Source organism: Littorina saxatilis, linkage group LG5 (genome assembly GCF_037325665.1).
Source record: "Littorina saxatilis isolate snail1 linkage group LG5, US_GU_Lsax_2.0, whole genome shotgun sequence".
In the NCBI taxonomy this organism is placed as follows: domain Eukaryota; kingdom Metazoa; phylum Mollusca; class Gastropoda; order Littorinimorpha; family Littorinidae; genus Littorina; species Littorina saxatilis.
The window spans coordinates 40613987-40635575 of record NC_090249.1 but is presented as its reverse complement, the minus strand read 5'-3'; the positions used below and the strand labels follow the sequence as shown (position 1 = coordinate 40635575).

The window sequence follows — 21589 nt, the reverse complement described above, 5'->3', positions numbered from 1 at the left end:
TCCACCATCAGAAATGCACACCGCTAGCACACAGACAGCACTGCGCATTAATTTTCTCTGACGGAAGGGCATGCGATATGGACGATGACAGATGAACACATTTCGCAAAGCGGTATCTTCTGTTCCTCTGCTTATCTTTAGAACACACACACGTAAGCCTACTCTACATGCACACACTGCACAGCTGTGAATTTGTGTAAGTAGTCCTAAGCAACACCAAACAAGTCGCGTAAGGCGAAAATACAATATTTAGTCAAGTAGCTGTCGAACTCACAGAATGAAACTGAACGCAATGCCATTTTTCAGCAAGACCGTATACTCGTAGCATCGTCAGTCCACCGCTCATGGCAAAGGCAGTGAAATTGACAAGAAGAGCGGGGTAGTAGTTGCGCTAAGAAGGATAGCACGCGTTTCTGTACCTCTCTTTGTTTTAACTTTCTGAGCGTGTTTTTAATCCAAACATATCATATCTATATGTTTTTGGAATCAGGAACCGACAAAGAATAAGATGAAAGTGTTTTTAAATTGATTTGGACAATTTAATTTTGATAAAATTTTTTATATATTTAATTTTCAGAGCTTGTTTTTAATCCGAATATAACATATTTATATGTTTTTGGAATCAGCAAATGATGGAGAATAAGATAAACGTAAATTTGGATCGTTTTATAAATTTTTATTTTTTTTTACAATTTTCAGATTTTTAATGACCAAAGTCATTAATTAATTTTTAAGCCACCAAGCTGAAATGCAATACCGAACCCCGGGCTTCGTCGAAGATTACTTGACCAAAATTTCAACCAATTTGGTTGAAAAATGAGGGCGTGACAGTGCCGCCTCAACTTTCACGAAAAGCCGGATATGACGTCATCAAAGACATTTATCAAAAAAATGAAAAAAACGTTCGGGGATTTCATACCCAGGAACTCTCATGTCAAATTTCATAAAGATCGGTCCAGTAGTTTAGTCTGAATCGCTCTACACACACACACAGACACACAGACACACACACAGACACACGCACATACACCACGACCCTCGTTTCGATTCCCCCTCGATGTTAAAATATTTAGTCAAAACTTGACTAAATATAAAAAGACGTGTGTTTAACTATGCACCTAGGATAGGAACGTCTCATTTCATCGTAGAAAAGTGGAGTTTACGGACTTGTTTCTGAACTATCAGGTTTTCAAACATCCCTTTTAAGACCAGGCTGGTATTTTGATGTAAGTTCACGACTGGAAATTTGAATCGTTACGTAGGAATAATTGAAGGAGGGGCATACCTGTAAATTATATGCAATTTTTGTAGTAAAATAGTAGGGGAAGGGCTCTTAATATGGACCACTTTTTGTTTCATGCTGATAACTAGCTTGTTTTCTTGCGAAGAAGTTTCATTTTGAGTTTGGTAGTCCTTCTCTCTTAGGTTAACCGTTAGGCCAAATTAGAGTGAAATAGCTTTGATAGATATTCAGCAAAAATTAAATACAGAAAAAATCACAAATGGTCCATATTAGGAGCCTGGGCGCCTAATATGGACCAGTGAAGCGGCCTTCACGAATCACTGTAAAAAGCTCCCTGTACTTCAAAATAACATGATACAACTTAGTGTACAGGTCAGACTAATCAAAATATGCTTTAGATTTATCTGTTTCGGGTTGATGAGAGCATTATTTGAAGCACACCAGGAAACTAAAGAAGCTTATCAAAAACAGAGTGAAAATAAGTGAAATTTGTTGAAGGTGGTCCATATTAGGGGACTCGCACATACTTTGAGATTTTGCTTTCTTTCTTTCTTTATTTGGTGTTTAACGTCGTTTTCAACTGTTCAAGGTTATATCGCGACGGGGAAGGGGGGGGGGGGGGATGGGATAGAGCCACTTGTTAATTGATTCTTGTTCAAAAAAGCACTAATAAAAAAATTGCTCCAGGGGCTTGCAACGTAGTACAATATATGACCTTTCTGAGAGAATGCAAGTTTCCAGTACAAAGGACTTAACATTTCTTACATACTGCTTGACTAAAATGTTTACAAACATTGAATATATTCTATACAAGAAACACTTAACAAGGGTAAAAGTAGAAACAGAATCCGTTAGTCGCCTCTTACGACATGCTGGGGAGCATCGGGTAAATTCTTCCCCCTAACCCGCGGGAGGTGAGATTTTGCTATTATTTTTTGTTTGCAGTAGAAACTCGGGGTCAACACTGCTAAAATGTAACAAATACAGTCTTAGCTGTCATATATAGCAATTTTTGTGTGATAAAAGCTTTGGCTGTGGACAGAAACGAGTCCGTTTTAGGCGGCAAACTTAGAGTGAACGCTGCCAAAAGTGAAAAAAACAGAAAAAGCCTAACGGTTTTGAGATTTGTGTTTCTGCAACTGTTTTGACATGTGAAAGTTATCCAGAGAGGGTGAATACAGCGAATGAAATTGTTTTGAGCGCTCTAGCGCCGTTAGTTTGTCAGAACAGGAGGTGGTCCATATTAGGAGCCGGTCCATATTAGGAGCCCTTCCCCTAGAATGGTTTTGGGAATTAATTCAACTAAATGTTCTCTTAGTACTTTCAGGCATATCTTAATAATGGACGTTAATTTTGGTGTTCAAATGTAAGCAGGAATTTGAATTACAAATCTAGCAGTCATAAAAAAACACGAATTTGGACACATTGAAATCTTAGTCATCGTCCACATTTATTAGATTTAGTCAAGTTTTGACTAAATGTTTTAACGTAGAGGGAGGAATCGAGACGAGGGTTGTGGTGTATGTGTGTGTGTGTGTGTGTGTGTGTGTGTGTGTGTGTGTGTGTGTGTGTGTGTGTGTGTGTGTGTGTGTGTGTGTGTGTCTGTGTGTGTGTGTGTAGAGCGATTCAGACCAAACTACTGGACCGATCTTTATGAAATTTGACATGAGAGTTCCTGGGAATGATATCCCCGGACGTTTATTTCTTTTTTTCGATAAATACCTTTGATGACGTCATATCCGGCTTTTTGTAAAAGTTGAGGCGGCACTGTCACACCCTCATTTTTCAATCAAATTGATTGAAATTTTGGCCCAGCAATCTTCGACGAAGGCCGGACTTCGGTATTGCATTTCAGCTCGGTGGCATAAAAATTAGGCGGGAGCGAATGGGAACGTCACCTCAGATACTACACCGAGAACTACTCTATCTCTGACGTCAAACAGCTTGTGACGCCGATGCACGCAACAAAGAGAATACTTAAAGCGGGGAAACTAAGCCTTATGGGGGCAAAACGACGAAAATGACGCTATGACGTCACTACGACCAAATTGGCAAACACAGCGATACTTCTACACATAGCATCAATAATCATACACTCAGAGCACACATTAGAACGGACCAAACCTAGCAAAAATAATAGCAACAGTTAAGATGTACCAACAGTTCTCTTTTCAATTCATAACAAAACCACACACATCGTCAGATGCATCTGACAACGAAGGTATGGGACCGTTCAACGCAATACCGGTCTGCCAATAGTCTGTTCGTTTACTGTTAAACTAATCAGTCCAGAAAAGTTCACCTGTTAAAGCTGCAGACTTGTCACTCATCGAACATCGGCTACACATCCCTTGGCAATCGCACAGACCACTATACGGACGTCACACCTCTCAGTCACAGATCCGACTGTCCCAATTCCTGAACACAAGTACATGAGTGTACAACAACACCATGGCAACTTGAAGATATACACGCATGATTACCTCAATGGGAATAACCGGGAAAGGGACTGAAAGAGAAGAACAAGACAATGGCCGTGAAATCTCCAAGCGGCTACAATACTACTACTACTACTACTACTACTACTACTACTACTACTACTACTAAGTGTCAGTAAGTATTGGTGTCACATGACTGATGTAAAACAGTTGATTGGCTCATGGCAATGAACTTGCAACTAAGCAACCAGTCTCACTCGATCCTCGTTCGTTCACTTAATTGTCTCAGTCACACACTAAAACGTTCAATCGCTCACACTCTTTAGACCCCTGTGTCTCCCCTTAACCACAATACCCATCATGAAACTACTTTCAACATCATGCAAATGTTATGAAATAAAATGCTTTAATGAATGTACAATCAAAAAATAAGTTGGTTAAGTTGGCTAAGTTTGTTAGTGTTATTATGAGTTATTTTCGTTAGATGAGTTACGTGTTTCGTTGTGGTTCTTATCCTGTTGGTTTGTCTGTTTGTTTTTGTTTTGTTTTGTTTTTTGTTTAAATACTGTAAGGTACAGTTTTTGTTGTGTGTGTTTGTTTTTTTAGCGTAGCAAAACAAGCACAAAGGAGGCTATTCCTGTCGATAAGAGCTTTAGTTGATGAAGATAAGGTTTCTGCTTGTTAGTGTGTTCTGTTTTTGTTTTGTTTTTGTTTAATTAAGTTCACTGTTTACTGTGCCTGCGTGCACTCTCATTGTGCGTGTGACTTAATTGTGTGGTTTTGTTTGCTTAAACGCCTTATAGGCCCAAAGCCAAAAATAAAACCTTGAAAACCTTGACCTTGAAAATGCACTGTGCGGAGAAAGTCGGTCTGGGTAGATCAGTGCTGGATGTTTTATCTTCTTGTTTGTTTGCTTGACTCAACTTTTAAGTTGCTTTGGGTCCATTTTGGCATACTGCACACAGCCTTTAGCCCCAGAACGTGATAACGGGAAAATGTTAATCACATGTTGGCGGGAGATGCGAACTGACAAACCGCATGAAGTTTCATTTGGCTGGCCACACTAAGGTATGTGTAGGCATATGTGAGATAGTTGCGTGAAGCTTTTGGCTGTGTATAACGTAATCTGCGACAAAAGACAAATCGTTGCTTCAGCGATGGTGTAACTCCTGCACTGCATCTTTAAACCAGGAAGTAAATCAATGCAAGAGGGGAGGTAGACGTGTAGGCCACTCCGGTGTAGGACATGCTGCGAACAAATGTTCATGTTAGTGCTAGTACATGCACTGGTATGGTGCCCACGCAAGAAGCACATTTTCAGAGTCTGATGTTCCTTCAGCCTGTGGTTGTGTGCAGTACGGTCCTAGTGCTGAAAGGCAGTCAAAGCAACCTTTGCTGCAAGTGTTCCTCTGTAAGACTTGTACCTGTTATATACACAAACCGCTGAAAGAATGAAACTCATTTCTGCACTTGTCCAGAAGATCATCAACATTTTGTTCAGTTTCTTTTCTTTTCTTTTCTTGTTTTTAATGTTTGCCAAACACATTATTTGGGGTCGTTTAATCACATGCTCTTTAAAGGACAAAATACATCTGCGCAGTCGACACTACACTACATGTTGCGATAGGGATTATGACGAGTACTTGGCCTGTTTTCTTTTCACGCAACGTGTAGCGGGCTGGAAAAATAAAAATACCTCAATAAGCTGCAGTGCGTCGTCTGTCCTGCAGGCGTTGCATAGGTGAGCGCCGGGCCTTAGCCTTGCCTTCGAGACAGAGCTGACACTGAGAAACGGCGACGGCGACATTTACAACTTTCTCTTTACATTTTGATCGTTATTGCTGTTGTCCGGTTATAGAGTAATTTGTATTTAGATCGAGCAGACATTGCCGCAACGCGACAGCATAATAATCTATCTGTCCGAAAATCCATTGAAATTGTGTTTTATCTGTGCAGGAGACGTGGAGATAAGATTTCCCCATTCAAGACGCGAAGCGTTTTAAATGTTGCTTACTGATCGCTCCAGGATATGTGCGAACAGTCTATGCGTATTGCTCTTGTTACACAACTCATCTGGATCATTATTAACAAGGAGGCGCTCACGTAAATAGGTAGTTTGTCGGCTGTTCACGTTCTAAGGGAAGAGTATCCATATCCCACCCCCGTGTCACCATAGTGACACGGAAAAGTCCTCGGTCATTCTGCCGTAAGTGCAGGTGGCTGATTACACCTAAACTCGCACACACCTGGGTATAGCACGACTCTTGTTGCTGCTGGCTTTCTACTGGGAGGAAAGCGACCCCAATTTCCCAGCATTGGGATAATAGAGCAAATTTAACTAGTCGCGTAAGGCGAAAATACAACATTTAGTCAAGCTGTCGAACTCACAGAATGAAACTGAACGCAATGCAATTTTTCAGCAAGACCGTATACTCGTAGCATCGTCAGTCCACCCCTCGTGGCAAAGGCAGTGAAACTGACAAGAAGAGCGGGGTGATAGTTGCGCTGAGAAGGATAGCACGCTTTTCTGTACCTGTCTTCGTTTTAACTTTCTGAGCGTGTTTTTAATCCAAGCATATCATATCTATATGTTTTTGGAATCAGGAACCGACAAGGAATAAGATGAAAGTGTTTTTAAGTTGATTTCGAAAATTTAATTTTGATAATAATTTTTATATTTTTAATTTTCAGAGCTTGTTTTTAATCCAAATATAACATATTTATATGATTTTGGAATCAGAAAATGATGAAGAATAAGATGAACGTAAATTTGGATCGTTTTATAAATATTTTTATTTTTTTACAATTTTCAGATTTTTAATGACCAAAGTCATCAATTAATTTTTAAGCCATCAAGTTGAAATGCAATACCGAAGTCCGGCCTTTGTCGAAGATTGCTTGGCCAAAATTTCAATCAATTTGATTGAAAAATGAGGGTGTGACAGTGCCGCCTCAACCTTTACAAAAAGCCGGTTATGACGTCATCAAAGGTATTCATCGAAAAAAAGAAAAAACCGTCCGGGGATATCATTCCCAGGAACTCTTATGTCAAATTTCATAAAGATCGGTCCAGTAGTTTAGTCTGAATCGCTCTACACACACACACACGCACAGACACACACACACACACACACACACACACCCACAGACACACACACACACACACACACACACACACACACACACACACACACACACACACACACACACACATACACCACGACCCTCGTCTCAATTTCCCCTCTATGTTAAAAAATTTAGTCAAAACTTGACTAAATGTAATTAAACAAGTCGCGTAAGGCGAAATTACTACATTTAGTCAAGCTGTGGAACTCACAGAATGAAACTGAACGTAGTCCGCCGCTTGTGCAAAAGGCAGTGAAGGTGACGAGCATGTTTGGCGCGGTAGCGGTTGCGCTGTGCTTCATAGCACGCTTTACTGTATCTCTCTTCGTTTTAACTTTCTGAGCGTGTTTTTAATCCAAACATATCATATCTATATGTTTTTGGAATGAGGAACCGACAAGGAATAAGATGAAATAGTTTTTAAAACGATTTCGGAAATTTAATTTTGATCATAATTTTTATATTTTTAATTTTCAGAGCTTGTTTTTAATCCAAATATAACATATTTATATGTTTTTGGAATCAGAAAATGACGAAGAATAAGATGAAATTGTTTTTGGATCGTTTACTAAAAAAATAATTTTAATAACAAGTTTTCGATTTTTAATGACCAAACGCACTCATTAGTTTTTAAGCCACCAAGCTGAAATGCAATACCAAACCCCGGCCTTCGTCGAAGATTGCTTTGCCAAAATTTCAATCAATTTGATTGAAAAATGAGGGTGTGACAGTGCCGCCTCAACTTTTACAAAAAGTCGGATATGACGTCATCAAAGGTATTTATCGAAAAAATGAAAAAAACGTCCAGGGATATCATACCCAGGGACTCTCATGTCAAATTTCATAAAGATCGGCTCAGTAGTTTAGTCTGAAATCGCTCTACACACACACACAGACAGACAGACACACACACATACACCACGACCCTCGTCTCGATTCCCCCCTCTATGTTAAAACATTTAGTCAAAACTTGACTAAATGTAAAAACAACCCGACCCCACTAACGATCCATGTTAGAATTTAGTTGGTCATGATGGAAACACCAACATACCCAGCATGCAAAAACTACGACAATAACTAGCATGGATGCCTTAATGGCTCCGTAGAAATCTGCCATAGACGTAAAACGCTATCACATTTAAATTTCCGCACCAGATAAAACAATAGGCCTACAACAACAACAAAACAAGTCGCGTAAAGGCGAAAATACAATTACAACATTTAGTCAAGTAGCTGTCGAACTCACAGAATGAAACTGAACGCAATGCAATTTTTCAGCAAGACCGTATGTACTCGTAGCATCGTCAGTCCACCGCTCATGCTCATAGCAAAGGCAGTGAAATTGACAAGAAGAGCGGTTTAGTAGTTGCGCTGAGAAGGATAGCACGCTTTTCTGTACCTCTCTTCGTTTTAACTTTCTGAGCGTGTTTTTAATCCAAACATATCATATCTATATGTTTTTGGAATCAGGAACCGACAAGGAATAAGATGAAAGTGTTTTTAAATTGATTTCGAAAATTTAATTTTGATAATAATTTTTATATTTTTAATTTTCAGAGCTTGTTTTTAATCCAAATATAACATATTTATATGTTTTTGGAATCAGAAAATGATGGAGAATAAGATAAACGTAAATTTGGATCGTTTTATAATTGTTTTTTGTTTTTTTACAATTTTCAGATTTTTAATGACCAAAGTCATTAATCAATTTTTAAGCCACCACGCTGAAATGCAATACCGAAGTCCGGGCTTCGTCGAAGACTACTTGACCAAAATTTCAACCAATTTGGTTGAAAAATGAGAGCGTGACAGTGCCGCCTCAACTTTCACGAAAAGCCGGATATGACGTCATCAAAGACATTTATCGAAAAAAAGAAAAAAATGTTCGGGGATATCAATCCCAGGAACTCTCATGTAAAATTTCATAAAGATCGGTCCAGTAGTTTGGTCTGAATCGCTCTACACGCACGCACACACACACACACATACACACACACACATACACCACGACCCTCGTTTCGATTCCCCCTCTATGTTAAAACATTTAGTCAAAACTTGACTAAATGTAAAAATAGTCATTTAGCTGTGACAGTTAACTCGACCATTCCCGACGCGGAAAAGGGAATATAAGTACAGGATGCTTTCTGTGTCACCAGATAAAACAAGAAATTCCTCCGAGGTAGGAAAAACACCCCGGTCCTTACCATTCTCACTGCCACCAACTGAGAAGGTTATTTCCCTTTGACCATTAAGATGTCTCTCTATAAGTCCTTGTAGAATCTTAATCCACCAATAACTCCCTAACCGTGTGTTTGACTGGTCCCAATTTTTGTAAGGACCGTCTCAGGAATGTATCAACTCAACTCAACTCAACTCAACTCAAATTTTATTGGCTTCAATTTTCAGAGAAGAATTTGTCTTGCGCTTGGGAGAAAGTAAGAGTATAACATATAAAAACAGCATTCATATCACATTTCATGTATCACACACAGTAATCACTAGTATAAGCCTACAATTATCACATTTGTACCTGTATCATACATGCAAATAAATAGTATCACATTCCACGTATCACACACAATATATACATTACATAACATACAGCAAGCTTCCATCTCCCGCCCCCCCCCCCCCCCCCACACATACATATCCTCGCACGTGCGTCGACTCCATACAATGACATCATCAGTCCATTAACTAAAATGCACAATAACTAGTAGTGGGTACATAATACTTAATACGTGCTCAACTAGACCTGCTAACTAAAATAATAACAGAAACAAAAACAAGGACTGGGCACAACATTTACACGTGTGTGACCTACTTACATCAGGTGCCTGTGATCTATAAATAACAATGATTGCGTTTAAAGTAAAACATGAATAATGCCGATGTTTACTAACAATAAATACATAACAACTAAGATAAAAAAGTATGTGCTTTCATAATATGATTATTTTATAAAACACAGTGGGGAATTTTGGAAAATAATTTTTATACGAAACTGCGCACATCGAGTCGAGCTCTGTAGCGTGTGTGTTCGGAGCACAGTGGTTCGGAGGCAGGAGACACACATGGCTGTGGATATTAATTGTTCGGTGGATTAAAAAGGATACCCCGACTTCGGCAGGGCAGAAGGAGGTACAAGACGGTGTGCTGTATTGCTGTGTGTGTGTGTGTGCTGTGCAGACATTCTGTGTTATGTGCATAGAACCTGTTCACCAAGTTTGGTGACGATCGGTCCGTTCATTCTTGAGATCTATATGCGAACACAAACACACAAACAAACACATCGACCGAATCCTATACACACCCCTATACCGGGGGTGTAAAAACAAGTCGCGTAAGGCGAAATTACTACATTTAGTCAAGCTGTGGAACTCACAGAATGAAACTGAACGTAGTCCGCCGCTTGTGCAAAAGGCAGTGAAAGTGACGAGCCTGTTTGGCGCGGTAGCGGTTGCGCTGTGCTTCATAGCACGCTTTACTGTACCTCTCTTCGTTTTAACTTTCTGAGCGTGTTTTTAATCCAAACATATCATATCTATATGTTTTTGGAATGAGGAACCGACAAGGAATAAGATGAAATAGTTTTTAAAACGATTTCGGAAATTTAATTTTGATCATAATTTTTATATTTTTAATTTTCAGAGCTTGTTTTTAATCCAAATATAACATATTTATATGTTTTTGGAATGAGAAAATGATGAAAAATAAGATGAACGTAAATTTGGATCGTTTTATAAAATAATGTTTTTTTTTACAATTTTCAGATTTTTAATGACCAAAGTCATTTATTAATTTTTAAGCCACCAAACTGAAATGCAATACCGAAGTCCGGCCTTCGTCGAAGATTGCTTGGCCAAAATTTCAATCAATTTGATTGAAAAATGAGGGTGTGACAGTGCCACCTCAAATTTTACAAAAAGCCGGATATGATGTCATCAAAGACATTTATCGAAAAAAAGAAAAAACCGTCCGGGGATATCATTCCCAGGAACTCTCATGTCAAATTTCATAAAGATCGGTCAAGTAGTTTAGTCTGAATCGCTCTACACACACACAGACAGACAGACAGACAGACACCCACACACACACACATACACCATGACCCTCGTCTCGATTCCCCCTCTATGTTAAAACATTTAGTCAAAACTTGACTAAATGTAAAAAGGTTCAGCAGTGTTTGCCACCTGTCACCGATAAAGTTCATTTCACGTATATTACCCTAAATAACATGCAAACAATGCCATAGCAGGAATTTTATTTCGTTCGAGCACGAATGCGTGCGTTGATAATGATATTAGTGTTTGAAATTCTGAGGCCAATGTTCACAGCGTGGCTATCGACATGAAAGTTGCAAGCTTTGAGTGCTTTTAGAGTCACTGTGACGAAGCTGGCAACAATTCATGAAATAAACGCAAACGTATCCTTATTTCCCCTAAACCATAAAAAAAGAACAGAATAAAAACAAAACAGCAAAACACTGGAAGTCTGTTTTAACCTTGGAACAACATATCTAAATGTTAACAGTTTCCTAATTGTTTGTATAGACCTTGCATTCTGAGTATTCTACCTCATTCCTCATCTGATCCGTTAACCCTGGACTTTTGCAATGCCAATGGACAGCCATAGCAACCTAGGCTTGCAGTCTCCCAGGGATTATTTCTCAAAACGTACGCTAACTATCTATTATATCTAACTACTCGAAATATCTTGACATATTTATTGTTCAAATACCATGTGAGGCCTGCAAACTGGGTAAAACTATTCAATGGGTCAATGTTGTCAAAATTTATTAAAGTGTGAATTGTGGAATACAATACAATACAATACAATACAATACAATACAATAGGAAATCCTTAACGGCATCCTGCTTCCCATGTAGACCATGTGTGTGTGTGTGTGTGTGTGTGTGTGTGTGTGTGTGTGTGTGTGTGTGTGTGTGTGTTTGTGTGTGAGTGTGAGTGTGTGTGTTTGTGTGTGAGTGTGAGTGTGTGTGTGTGTGCTTAGAAGGGGTCGGAATTTGTATAAGAATAGGTTGGGAATTAAGTCGTGTCTTTTTCACCTTGCCAACGCTCATTCCTAACACTATGTAGGTCGAAATGCGATGGTAATATCATTAAAGCACGCCGGCACACACTCAACATACACACTTCAAACAAGTCAAACAAAAAGAAGATATAAATTATAGATGTTAAAATGTGAACGAAAACATACCAGAGAACTCTTTATTTTCTGTTAAATAATTATGCAGAACTAAGTACCTGCAATTCATTTTTTATGGCCTTAAAGAAGTCCAAAGTTTTTCATGTCAGTTCATCTTCGTTTTGTTCTTCTGCGTTGCTGACGTTGTTACGCTCAGGGTCACCTCAGTTATGGTGAGAGTTTTTAGTGCCACTCTGTTTATCCCTTGCCACCTCGACATGATGCCCATAATGTTGACCCGTGTCCGCCCCAGCGTGAGATGCGGAATCATAAGTACAGTGCTCTAACTGGACTACAGGTCCCTTGCTAAAACATGTTTTGTACTACAGAATTATACTTTAACATACATACGGCAAGGCTGTTCAGGGGCGGAGTAGTTAAGCCAGAGGGGGGGGGGGGGGTGGGTGTGGGGGGGGGGGGTGGGTGTGGGGGGGGGGGGGAGTTAAAGCCTGGGGTCCAGGGGTCGGTACAGGGACAATGCTCCGTTGGGGGGGTCTGGGGGGCGAAGAAGCTGAAGAATTTTAGCTATTTTATAAACAATTTGTGGCTTATCCTTGATTTTAAACATGATCAACTGGTGTCAGCAGCCACTCATTTTCGTTAAAGTTAGTATTAAATATTTTTTTGGACAGCCGGAGGGGGGGGGGGGGGAGGGAGTCCGGAACCCCTGTAACATCCCCCCGAATCCGCCCCTGCTGTTTGACGAAAGGAGACGGCTAGAACGTAGTTTCAGTTTCAGCAAAGAAAATCAGAAACAGGGTGATGTCGCCGGAATCTACCTTCATTGTCGAGTCAGCCAGGCCAGGTCAGGTCAGTCAAATTTTGTTATCTCAAACATGACAAACACCAGGATTGGTGCAAAGTACTCAGTATAACCACACACCCATTTATCAATACAATCAGCTGAAGCGTTTGGACCCACTTAAAAAGTACATAAATGATTGTATATCACACACATACATTCTCGCAATCAAGTCTGTGTCATCAAAGGACTTTTTAAACAGACATACCTTTTAACTTAGAAAAAGAAATAGAAAAAAAAATAGAAAAACATGACATAGCAGGCGCGGGACAACCCACAGGCGACGGTGTGGACAAACTTTAAGTAACATCATTCATTAGTGAGTGTGTGTGTGTGTGTGTGTGTGTGTGTGTGTGTGTGTGTGTGTGTGTGTGTGTGTGTGTGAATGCCTGCTTGCCGCGTTTGCACAACATCGCCACGGGCCGCCACCGCCTCTATACCACCAACAACTGTTGCTTTGACGGGTCAGCACGGTGTTGTTTTCCGGCAGGGTCACTCACTGTCAGTCAAGAGTGGTAGACCAAGGACAATGTCCAGTGATGACAGACATAATCACGTGATCAAGAGTCTCAATGTACACCGGGAAGAGGAGGAGGAGGAGGAGGAGGAGTGGTGGGTGGGAAGTCACTCGAGGCGGTCAAGTTCTTATACATCACAAAAGCACTCGATGGCATCTCTTCATTTGAAAAGTGGTCGAGAAAAGGGACCATTGGGATGTCAATGCGGGCTGTGTGTGTGTGTGGTTGGGTTGAGGTTGAAAGGTGGGAGAGAGATGGGGATGGGGTGGGGTGGGCAAAGTACCCAACCAGACAGGCAGACAGACAGACAGACAGACAGACAGACAGGCAGACAGACAGACACAGACACCGATCCCCCTCCTCACATCCACCCCTAGCCGCCTTCCCACCCCTGGCTGAAAAGCAAACAGCAGCAACACATGAGTATACTTGAACTTATTGACAGTAACGCTTTACACACACGCTTCGGGCTCACCTTGCAACAAATCTCCACCAGCCTCCCTTCACAAGTCTTCAAGTGCAGTGGCACACTTTTCACAGCATATTGAATGATGACATTCTGTGCAGTCCGTCTGAGCAGCGCGAAAATCTAGCAGATCCCTTTTTGGTCAAAGGGGTTAAGATATCTGCTCTTATCCTCTTTGCCTTGATCCGTCAACTGTTGCAGTTCTAATTATATAAGAAGAAATTCCACTTGCTATTGTCGATAGAAACTCTTGCCCTCTTTCCTTTGGTCAGTCACGTGTTGCAGTGTTAATTAGATAAGGAGAAATTTAACTTATTATTGTCGATACAACTAATGTGAATACAGCGGCAATGTTTCATAATTTTCACAAGATATTCTCTGCAATTATCTGATCAAGAATAAACAACTTTCATAGTCACGTTTTGCAGTTTTTTAATTTTTAATTTTTTTTATCAGATAACGAGGAATTTCAGTATATTCAAACTTTCATGTTGAGATTTCACTGCCTTGAAGAACACTGAGCACTGTTCAAAAACAAATCACTTTCACATGCAGAACCTAACAGAATCAAGAAGGAATCAGCTCCATCATCATTGGAGCTCGCTGTCTTCTCCTCAGTGACGTAGCCAGGTAGCGAATACATACAACCAGAAGTACATTATAATTTGAATAGATCAAATACCTGTGACGCAATTCTCACAAAAGGCAGGAAATACACCGTTTTTTTAAGCTCACATGTGAATACAGTTTCTGAAAGTTGCACGCATTTTACAGTTCGAATGAAATTGAATTTACACAGGCTGCTGAATATGACCACCTCCAGACAGAGTTCAGCAGTGAACTACCGTAAACTACCTTAAACTACCTTGTATACGCCCAGTATCGAGTAAACGGCCACCCCCTACTTTTGGTCAAATTTTGCGCACAGGGTACAGTACCTAGTAAACGCCCACCCTCCAGTTTCGACCAGTGGAGTAGACAAGGAAAATAAAAATAAGATTATTCAGTCTGCTGTTATTGTTGTTTTTCACTTGTTTCCCTTCTTTCGACATGTTTCGGGGAGTGGACAGAATAATAATTCTAGACTGGCTAGAGAATCGCAATACATTTTTGAATGTTAGGGAAAAAAATAAACGAAAGCTTCATATTGGGCGGGAAGTGATGTATGAAGAGGTTGATTTACGTGTTCTTTGATTTCTTGACTAAGAACGGGTAAAGGGCCGTGTCGTCAGGAACAAATATCTTTTGAAGTTATAAACTTGTTAACAGACACAAAAGCAACAAGATTATCTTCATGGTTTGATTGCAGAATTTCAGAGTTTTGAGCAATAACGCATCCTTTGAACACTTCTATGCCAATTCAAATGACCAAAATATCGTTATTCTAGCTAAGGAACCGCTCCTGCAAAGGATATAGTACCTAGCAAACGCCCATCCCCAACTTTTGAGCAAAATTGGTGCACATAGGGAGGGTGGGCGTATACAAGGTAGTTTACGGTACTCCATAAGCATTTTCTCGGGCAACTTCTGTAAAGCCAGTATCTCTGGGTCAGGCTCATAGCTGATTGAATACGTAGTAACTATCTGAGATAGCAAGGGGTAGGTCACAAATCCACAGCTAATCCCATTTGCAAACATATAGTCATTTCGATCATAGGTTACCCCGGTACGGAAAAGATAATGCAACTGTATGCATTAGTAGTAAACTGAAATGATACTAGTAGTAGGTCATTGTTATGGCAATCCGTTTGTAAAGAAATGAAGTTGTTTTTTGTGATCAATGAATGCATTAATTAACGAAATAATGCATTATTTAGGTAGATAATTTAATACATTTTAGGTTCCCGAGTTGAAATGCTATTAAAAAGTCTGGACTCCATGACCAATATTTCAATCAATTTCATTGAAAAATGAGGTCACCTTAGTGGGTACTCTACTTTGGGGAAAAACGGATATGACGTAATAAAAACATTGTTAACATAAGGGAACACCCGTCTGTGGATAATACCTGGCAGAGGTCACATGTGAAATTTTATAACCATATCTTGGGTAGTTTGTAAGAAGTTGCTCCACACACACACACACACACACAAACGAACATAGTACCTAATTTGCATAGTCGACTTTCTTTAATCATGAGCATACTTTTAGAGTAAACATGACATATCTTTAAAGTTTAGGATTTAGGTAATGTTAATGAACACACTGCGGTCTTTTTACATTTAGTCAAGTTTTGACTAAACGTTTTAACGTAGAGGGGGGAATCGAGACGAGGGTTGTGGTGTATGTGTGTGTGTGTGTGTGTGTATGTCTGTGTGTGTGTGTAGAGCGATTCAGACCAAACTACTGGACCGATCTTTATGAAATTTGACATGAGAGTTCCTGGGAAAGATATCCCCGGACGTTTTTTTCTTTTTTTCGATAAATACCTTTGATGACGTCATATCCGGCTTTTTGTAAAAGTTGAGGCGGCACTGTCACACCCTCATTTTTCAATCAAATTGATTGAAATTTTGGCCCAGCAATCTTCGACGAAGGCCGGACTTCGGTATTGCATTTCAGCTTGGTGGCTTAAAAATTAATTAATGACTTTGGTCATTAAAAATCTGAAAATTGTAAAAAAAAAATTTTTTTTATAAAACGATCCAAATTTACGTTCATCTTATTCTTCATCATTTTCTGATTCCATAAACATATAAATATGTTATATTTGGATTAAAAACAAGCTCTGAAAATTAAAAATATAAAAATTATTATTAAAATTAAATTTCCGAAATCGTTTTAAAAACTATTTCATCTTATTTCTTGTCGGTTCCTGATTCCAAAAACATATAGATATGATATGTTTGGATTAAAAACACGCTCAGAAAATTAAAACGAAGAGAGGTACAGTAAAGCGTGCTATGAAGCACAGCGCAACCGAGCCAAACAGGCTCGTCACTTTCACTGCCTTTTGCTCTAGCGGCTATCCTTGGCATTCGATGTCATTAATCCAACAAATAAGCCCACAAATTTGTGGGGCACATTTCCAGTTTGTGGACCACAAAAATAAGCCCACAAATTTGTGGGACACATTTCCAGTTTGTGGACCACAAAATGAAGGCCAAAACAAAATGTGGGGCACAAAATGTGCGCCATAAAAATAAAGGCAAATAAAAGTAGCCCTTAAATAAAATATGAAGCAAGTTTTTGTGGACCATAAAATTCGATTGATCACTTTCCCGAGAAGTCGGTTTTAAGACACAATAAAACGCTCTTCCTTAGTGGAGTACATGAATAGTATTGATGACAAAAAACATGGCGGCCGTCGTGACTGATATTATTGAAAACAATCTAATATTTGGCAGTTCAACACGTCCACCAGAGAAATATACCGACAAAGAAGTTGAAACACCGACTGCCCTTCTGAAAGAATTCAATCGGGATGTGAATGATACAGCTGATTTTGGACACGGTCTGCCTTGAATGGGGAGGTTGGCGATGAATCGCACTGTTCTACACTACTCACTGATTTTCAATCATCGGTTTGGATCAACAAGCAGGTAAGTTATTGTTTTTAAAATCCAAGACATGACCATAGCAAACGTGGCCTTTGTAGAACTGAGCAAGATTCATCTGTTGTGTATGTGTGTGTTAATGAGTAACTGGATGTGACTGTGAGTGTGAGTCACAGAGTGTGTGCTTGTTCTGTTCTTTTTTTTTACTCAAGTTTAGAAAATGCTTGATCTTTAATCTGTATGCACATAATCAAATGCTGCTGTATCAGTGTATGAACTATGGTTGTAAAAGAATAAACAAAACAATTACTGAATTAGTGAGTGATTTTGCTCTGAATCGTCTGATAGTGAAGTTGAAATAGTATTTCATTTTCAAGACATGTTAATAGTTATGATAATATTGTTATGGTTGTTTTCAGGCCTCCCGAGAAACCAGAGATGATGTGCATCATTCATACAGCTCCTGTCTTCCAGTTCCAACAGTTTACCTTTAAACATGGATGCATACATGTACTGGAGAGATATCAGGATGACTTGGCGTGGTGCTTTACATTACAGACTACTCCTGAAGAGTAAGTTACACATTTCTTTACCACTTACAGCTTTTGCTTGTCAAATCTGTATGGTAAAATATATGTAACATTGGGTATTGGTGATGGTAGTCTGAAGCTATAAACATGTACTGATGTAGATCATTCAGCAGTCTTTTGTTCTTTGTAAATTGAATAACAAGTACTTGAGACAATGCCAAAAGGTGACGTTTTCATGTCAGTATGTCCCAAATGACATCACCAGTACATTTTTCATTCTATCTAATCTGTTTTCTATTTTTTCTAATAACATGCGTTAACAATTGATTGCCAACTGGAATGGAAGAGCACAAAAAGTGTAACTTGATATGTAGTTTCTCTAGAGGGAAAAACATCTTCCACTTTCATGTCAGTGTGTCCCATGCAACATACATTTGCCAAACAGCTTGTGCAAGTAGATTATTTGTTAGTGGTATAGAAAATACTGATCAACAATTAAAGTCAGTTTTCACATTCATTTTCTACCTATTTCTTATTTGTTTATTCTGTTGGCAATGGTGAAATGTCAGCAATCGTGTGTCATTCGGGACAGTAGACATGACACCTGACCTTTTGTCACTGTCTCACTTTGTAGATGAAATTATTCATACATGTATTTGAAGATGCATAGTAATACTGTGCATGGTAATTGGTATGATGTACTTTATATACATAATGGTACAAATATCTTTATTTTCTCTCTCCTTCCCATCTTAAAGTGTGTTGCAACCCTATACTCACAAAGTGCATTATGTACTGTTTGTATGAACATTGAACTATTGTGATGCAAGAAAGTAAAACATGAAATAGCTAGAATGAAAGATTTACTCATTACTGGAATTATTTTAAATACAGTCAGTCCTTTCCTTGGTTCACAATCACAGATCTGGCAAGTTGTTTTTTTATAGTTTTTTTTTTTTACATGGAATAAGAGTTACAATGTAAATTGTAATACCGCCTGTGTACTTGGATACCTACTTCTTCATCCAACACCCTGACTGCCCCTGCGCAGAGTTAGAATTTTCTGAATGAATTCACATCACATTTCTCAACAAAACTGTAAGGTGTCAACGCTAAATAGGGAATGTGTGTGGGATGAAGGCTCATGCTGAATTTAAAAAAATAGTAACTTTCCATCACATTCCAGAAAAGCCGCTCACATCAGCAGCATAACAAGATATCATGTCGTTAGAAAGGTTCTTGTGAGGAAGTCTTTTTAATTTTAAGATGAAAGATTATCTTTTTAATTTTAATGATGAAAGTATATATACTATTATATCCATGAAATAAATGGTTTTCACAGGAAGAAATGATGGCACCTGTAATATTACAGAATAAGGTTTACAGTTTAGTTCATAGTTGTCACTGTCAGTATCACCCCCACCATTCTCCATCCCACTGATCTTGTGAAGAACAAGTATTACCTCCTACCTACCTTCCCGCACCCCACACCCTCTTCTCGATACCCAAAACATATCCCCATCAGTGCACAGCAAAGTCTGGATGTGCTCAGTAATACATTTTCTGTATTTTCCAGGAAGTGAGGTGCCGAGATATGATGTGCAGGCAGCTTGCAGAGTAGTGCCTGGCTTTGCTGAGGATGATGATCAGATTCAGTCCATTCTGTGCTGACGGAGCTACCAGAACTGCTTTAATATAGTCCATCTGAATATGCTGACACTTACAGAGGTTTTCTGTTGCCTTTGTGGTGAAATGAACATGTAACACATTAACAATAACATTCTACACAAATAATGTGTGGTGCGATGTGGATCAAAGGGTACATTTTGACTTATAATGTAAGTTGTCAATTCAACTAAATACAGGTAGTGTTTGGTATGCAGATATTTTCTTACAGCAAACAGCGGTTTGTTTGTTTTTACTACATAAAGTGATATTATCTTAGACTTTTATGTTGTTTGAGTGCTTTAAGTTAAGTTGTTCACAGGCAGTATTTTACACACAGGCTTAGCTTTGGGAGATGTGTGTGTATGTTTCGGTCAATGCGTGTTCATGTATAGACTTTGTTTGCAATATTAGAATTTAGATCTTTTAACTGCATTATGCACATGAAATGTGTTAACCCATGAATTTTCTTCCTTTGAATCCTAGTCAGTACTTTATCTTGTTTAAGATTTTCATTGATTCTGTTTTTGGGTCGTTCTGGTGCATCATGGATGGTTCAATTCATTCTTATGTTGTGCTGAAATGTTGCTTTTGTAATACAGTTTGCCAAGATTGTGTCTTTCACTTGGATGTGGTGAACTTATTTTTTAAAGGCCTGCTCTGCCTCATTAAAACACTTCACCTCACTGTGTCAGACCTTCATCAGGCTTTTTGCATGGGATAAGAAAATCCTTCCACTTGGTCACATAGCTAAAGTCAGCACCCTGACTTCTTAGTGTGGTGATGTCTTTTCTTATTAATTTATTTCCCCCAAAAGGTATAAGAGTTTTAAACAAAATTATGTCTTACAGCTACAGTGGAACCCCCCTTTTAAGACCTCCAAAAATCTGAGAAAATCAGGTCTTAAAATCCCGCAGTGGGGCACTGCGGTTATGAAATTAAAGGCCCCTCCTGTTTTTGGAACCGCAGGAGCTTTCTAGTTTGCTGTTAGGTAGATTTTTGGTTCCTCTTTCCTGTCATGCTCTCTTTTTCTTCATGAATTCTTTTCTTTTTTCTGCCTTCTTGCTCATTCACCTGTATTTTTTCCAAAAATCTCTTCTCTTGCCGCTTGTCTCGCGATTCATGTATAGTTTAATCTGTTAGTGTTCTGATGTAAGTCCAGCAGTAGATAGGTTAAGCCTATTTTAACATACTGGAAACTGGTAATCTTCCAGTAGGTATTAATTTAGTTTTACTAAAGCCTGCTGGGACACAAGTAATGGGTTAGTGCATTTGTAAACAGGAATCGCTTGACAAGTGGCCCCCTTCAACCCCCCCTTCCTCGTCCTGATATGGCTCTGCGTAGTCGGCTGGACGTTAAGCAACAAATAAATAAACAAACAAGGTCTTTAAAAAGGAGGGGGTCTTAAAATGGAGGTAAAATTTAAAATTTACAGAGGTTATGAACAGAAAGTCTGAGAAAACAAGGTCTTAAAATGGAGGGGGTCTTAAAAGGGGGGTTCCACTGTATGACTATTGGGGATTATGTGTTTGTAAAGATAGAGCTGAGAATCCTACACCGAATTCTGTGCATAGAAGGCGGCCTGAATATTGACCCACACTGCTAGCATGACCTTCATAGCTGCATTCAACGCTTTACTTTTACCCTGGTAACTTTACGGTTGCTCTCTCGGGATTGAGCATTTTTTATTTCAACCAAGGGGAAAAATTAAATGCCTCTGTAGAGATTCGAACCTAGGACCTAGATTTTCAGGCAGATGTCCTAACCACTACGGTAGTTTTTTTTTATTGTAAGATGGATATATATATGTCTAGTGGATGCAGCTACATGTACAAATGTGCCAAATTAGAACTTGCATTCTCAGCCTATAATCTTTGGCCATTCATGCGAGTCGAGTACTAAATATTGTGAATGCATGTGAGACTGCCTTGTTTTACTTTTGTGAAATGTGTGAACTCACTTTGTTTACATCTTTGTGTTAATAAATGCAGTTTATCAGTTACCTCTGTTTGTTTCTTCTGCAAGTATGTCAAATTGCCCACACACACCCTCATGCGCACACACACACACACACAAAATCAGATCTCAAGTGTA

General features: G+C 39.1%; 1 protein-coding gene and 1 long non-coding RNA gene across 3 annotated transcripts in view; one reads left to right on the top strand and one right to left on the bottom strand.

Moving 5' to 3' along the window:
- Positions 1-14572, bottom strand: part of LOC138967118 (uncharacterized) — a 140468-nt gene extending 125896 nt beyond the window's left edge. The window contains exons 1-2 of one of the 2 annotated variants that reach the window (XM_070339598.1): positions 13812-14572; positions 3546-3661 (exon numbers count right to left, since the gene is read on the bottom strand). The gene's annotated coding sequence lies outside the window, so the exon portion shown is untranslated. Of the gene's footprint in view, positions 1096-3545; positions 3662-13811 lie in introns of those variants that run through there. The other variant, XM_070339597.1, reaches the window with a different exon arrangement.
- A 2181-nt stretch (positions 14573-16753) lies between these two features.
- On the top strand, positions 16754-21497 carry LOC138967116 (uncharacterized). The gene is made up of 3 exons (XR_011455851.1): positions 16754-17344; positions 17719-17871; positions 19406-21497. It is a non-coding gene; the product is annotated as an uncharacterized lncRNA (long non-coding RNA).
- The last annotated feature ends 92 nt before the right edge of the window (positions 21498-21589 follow it).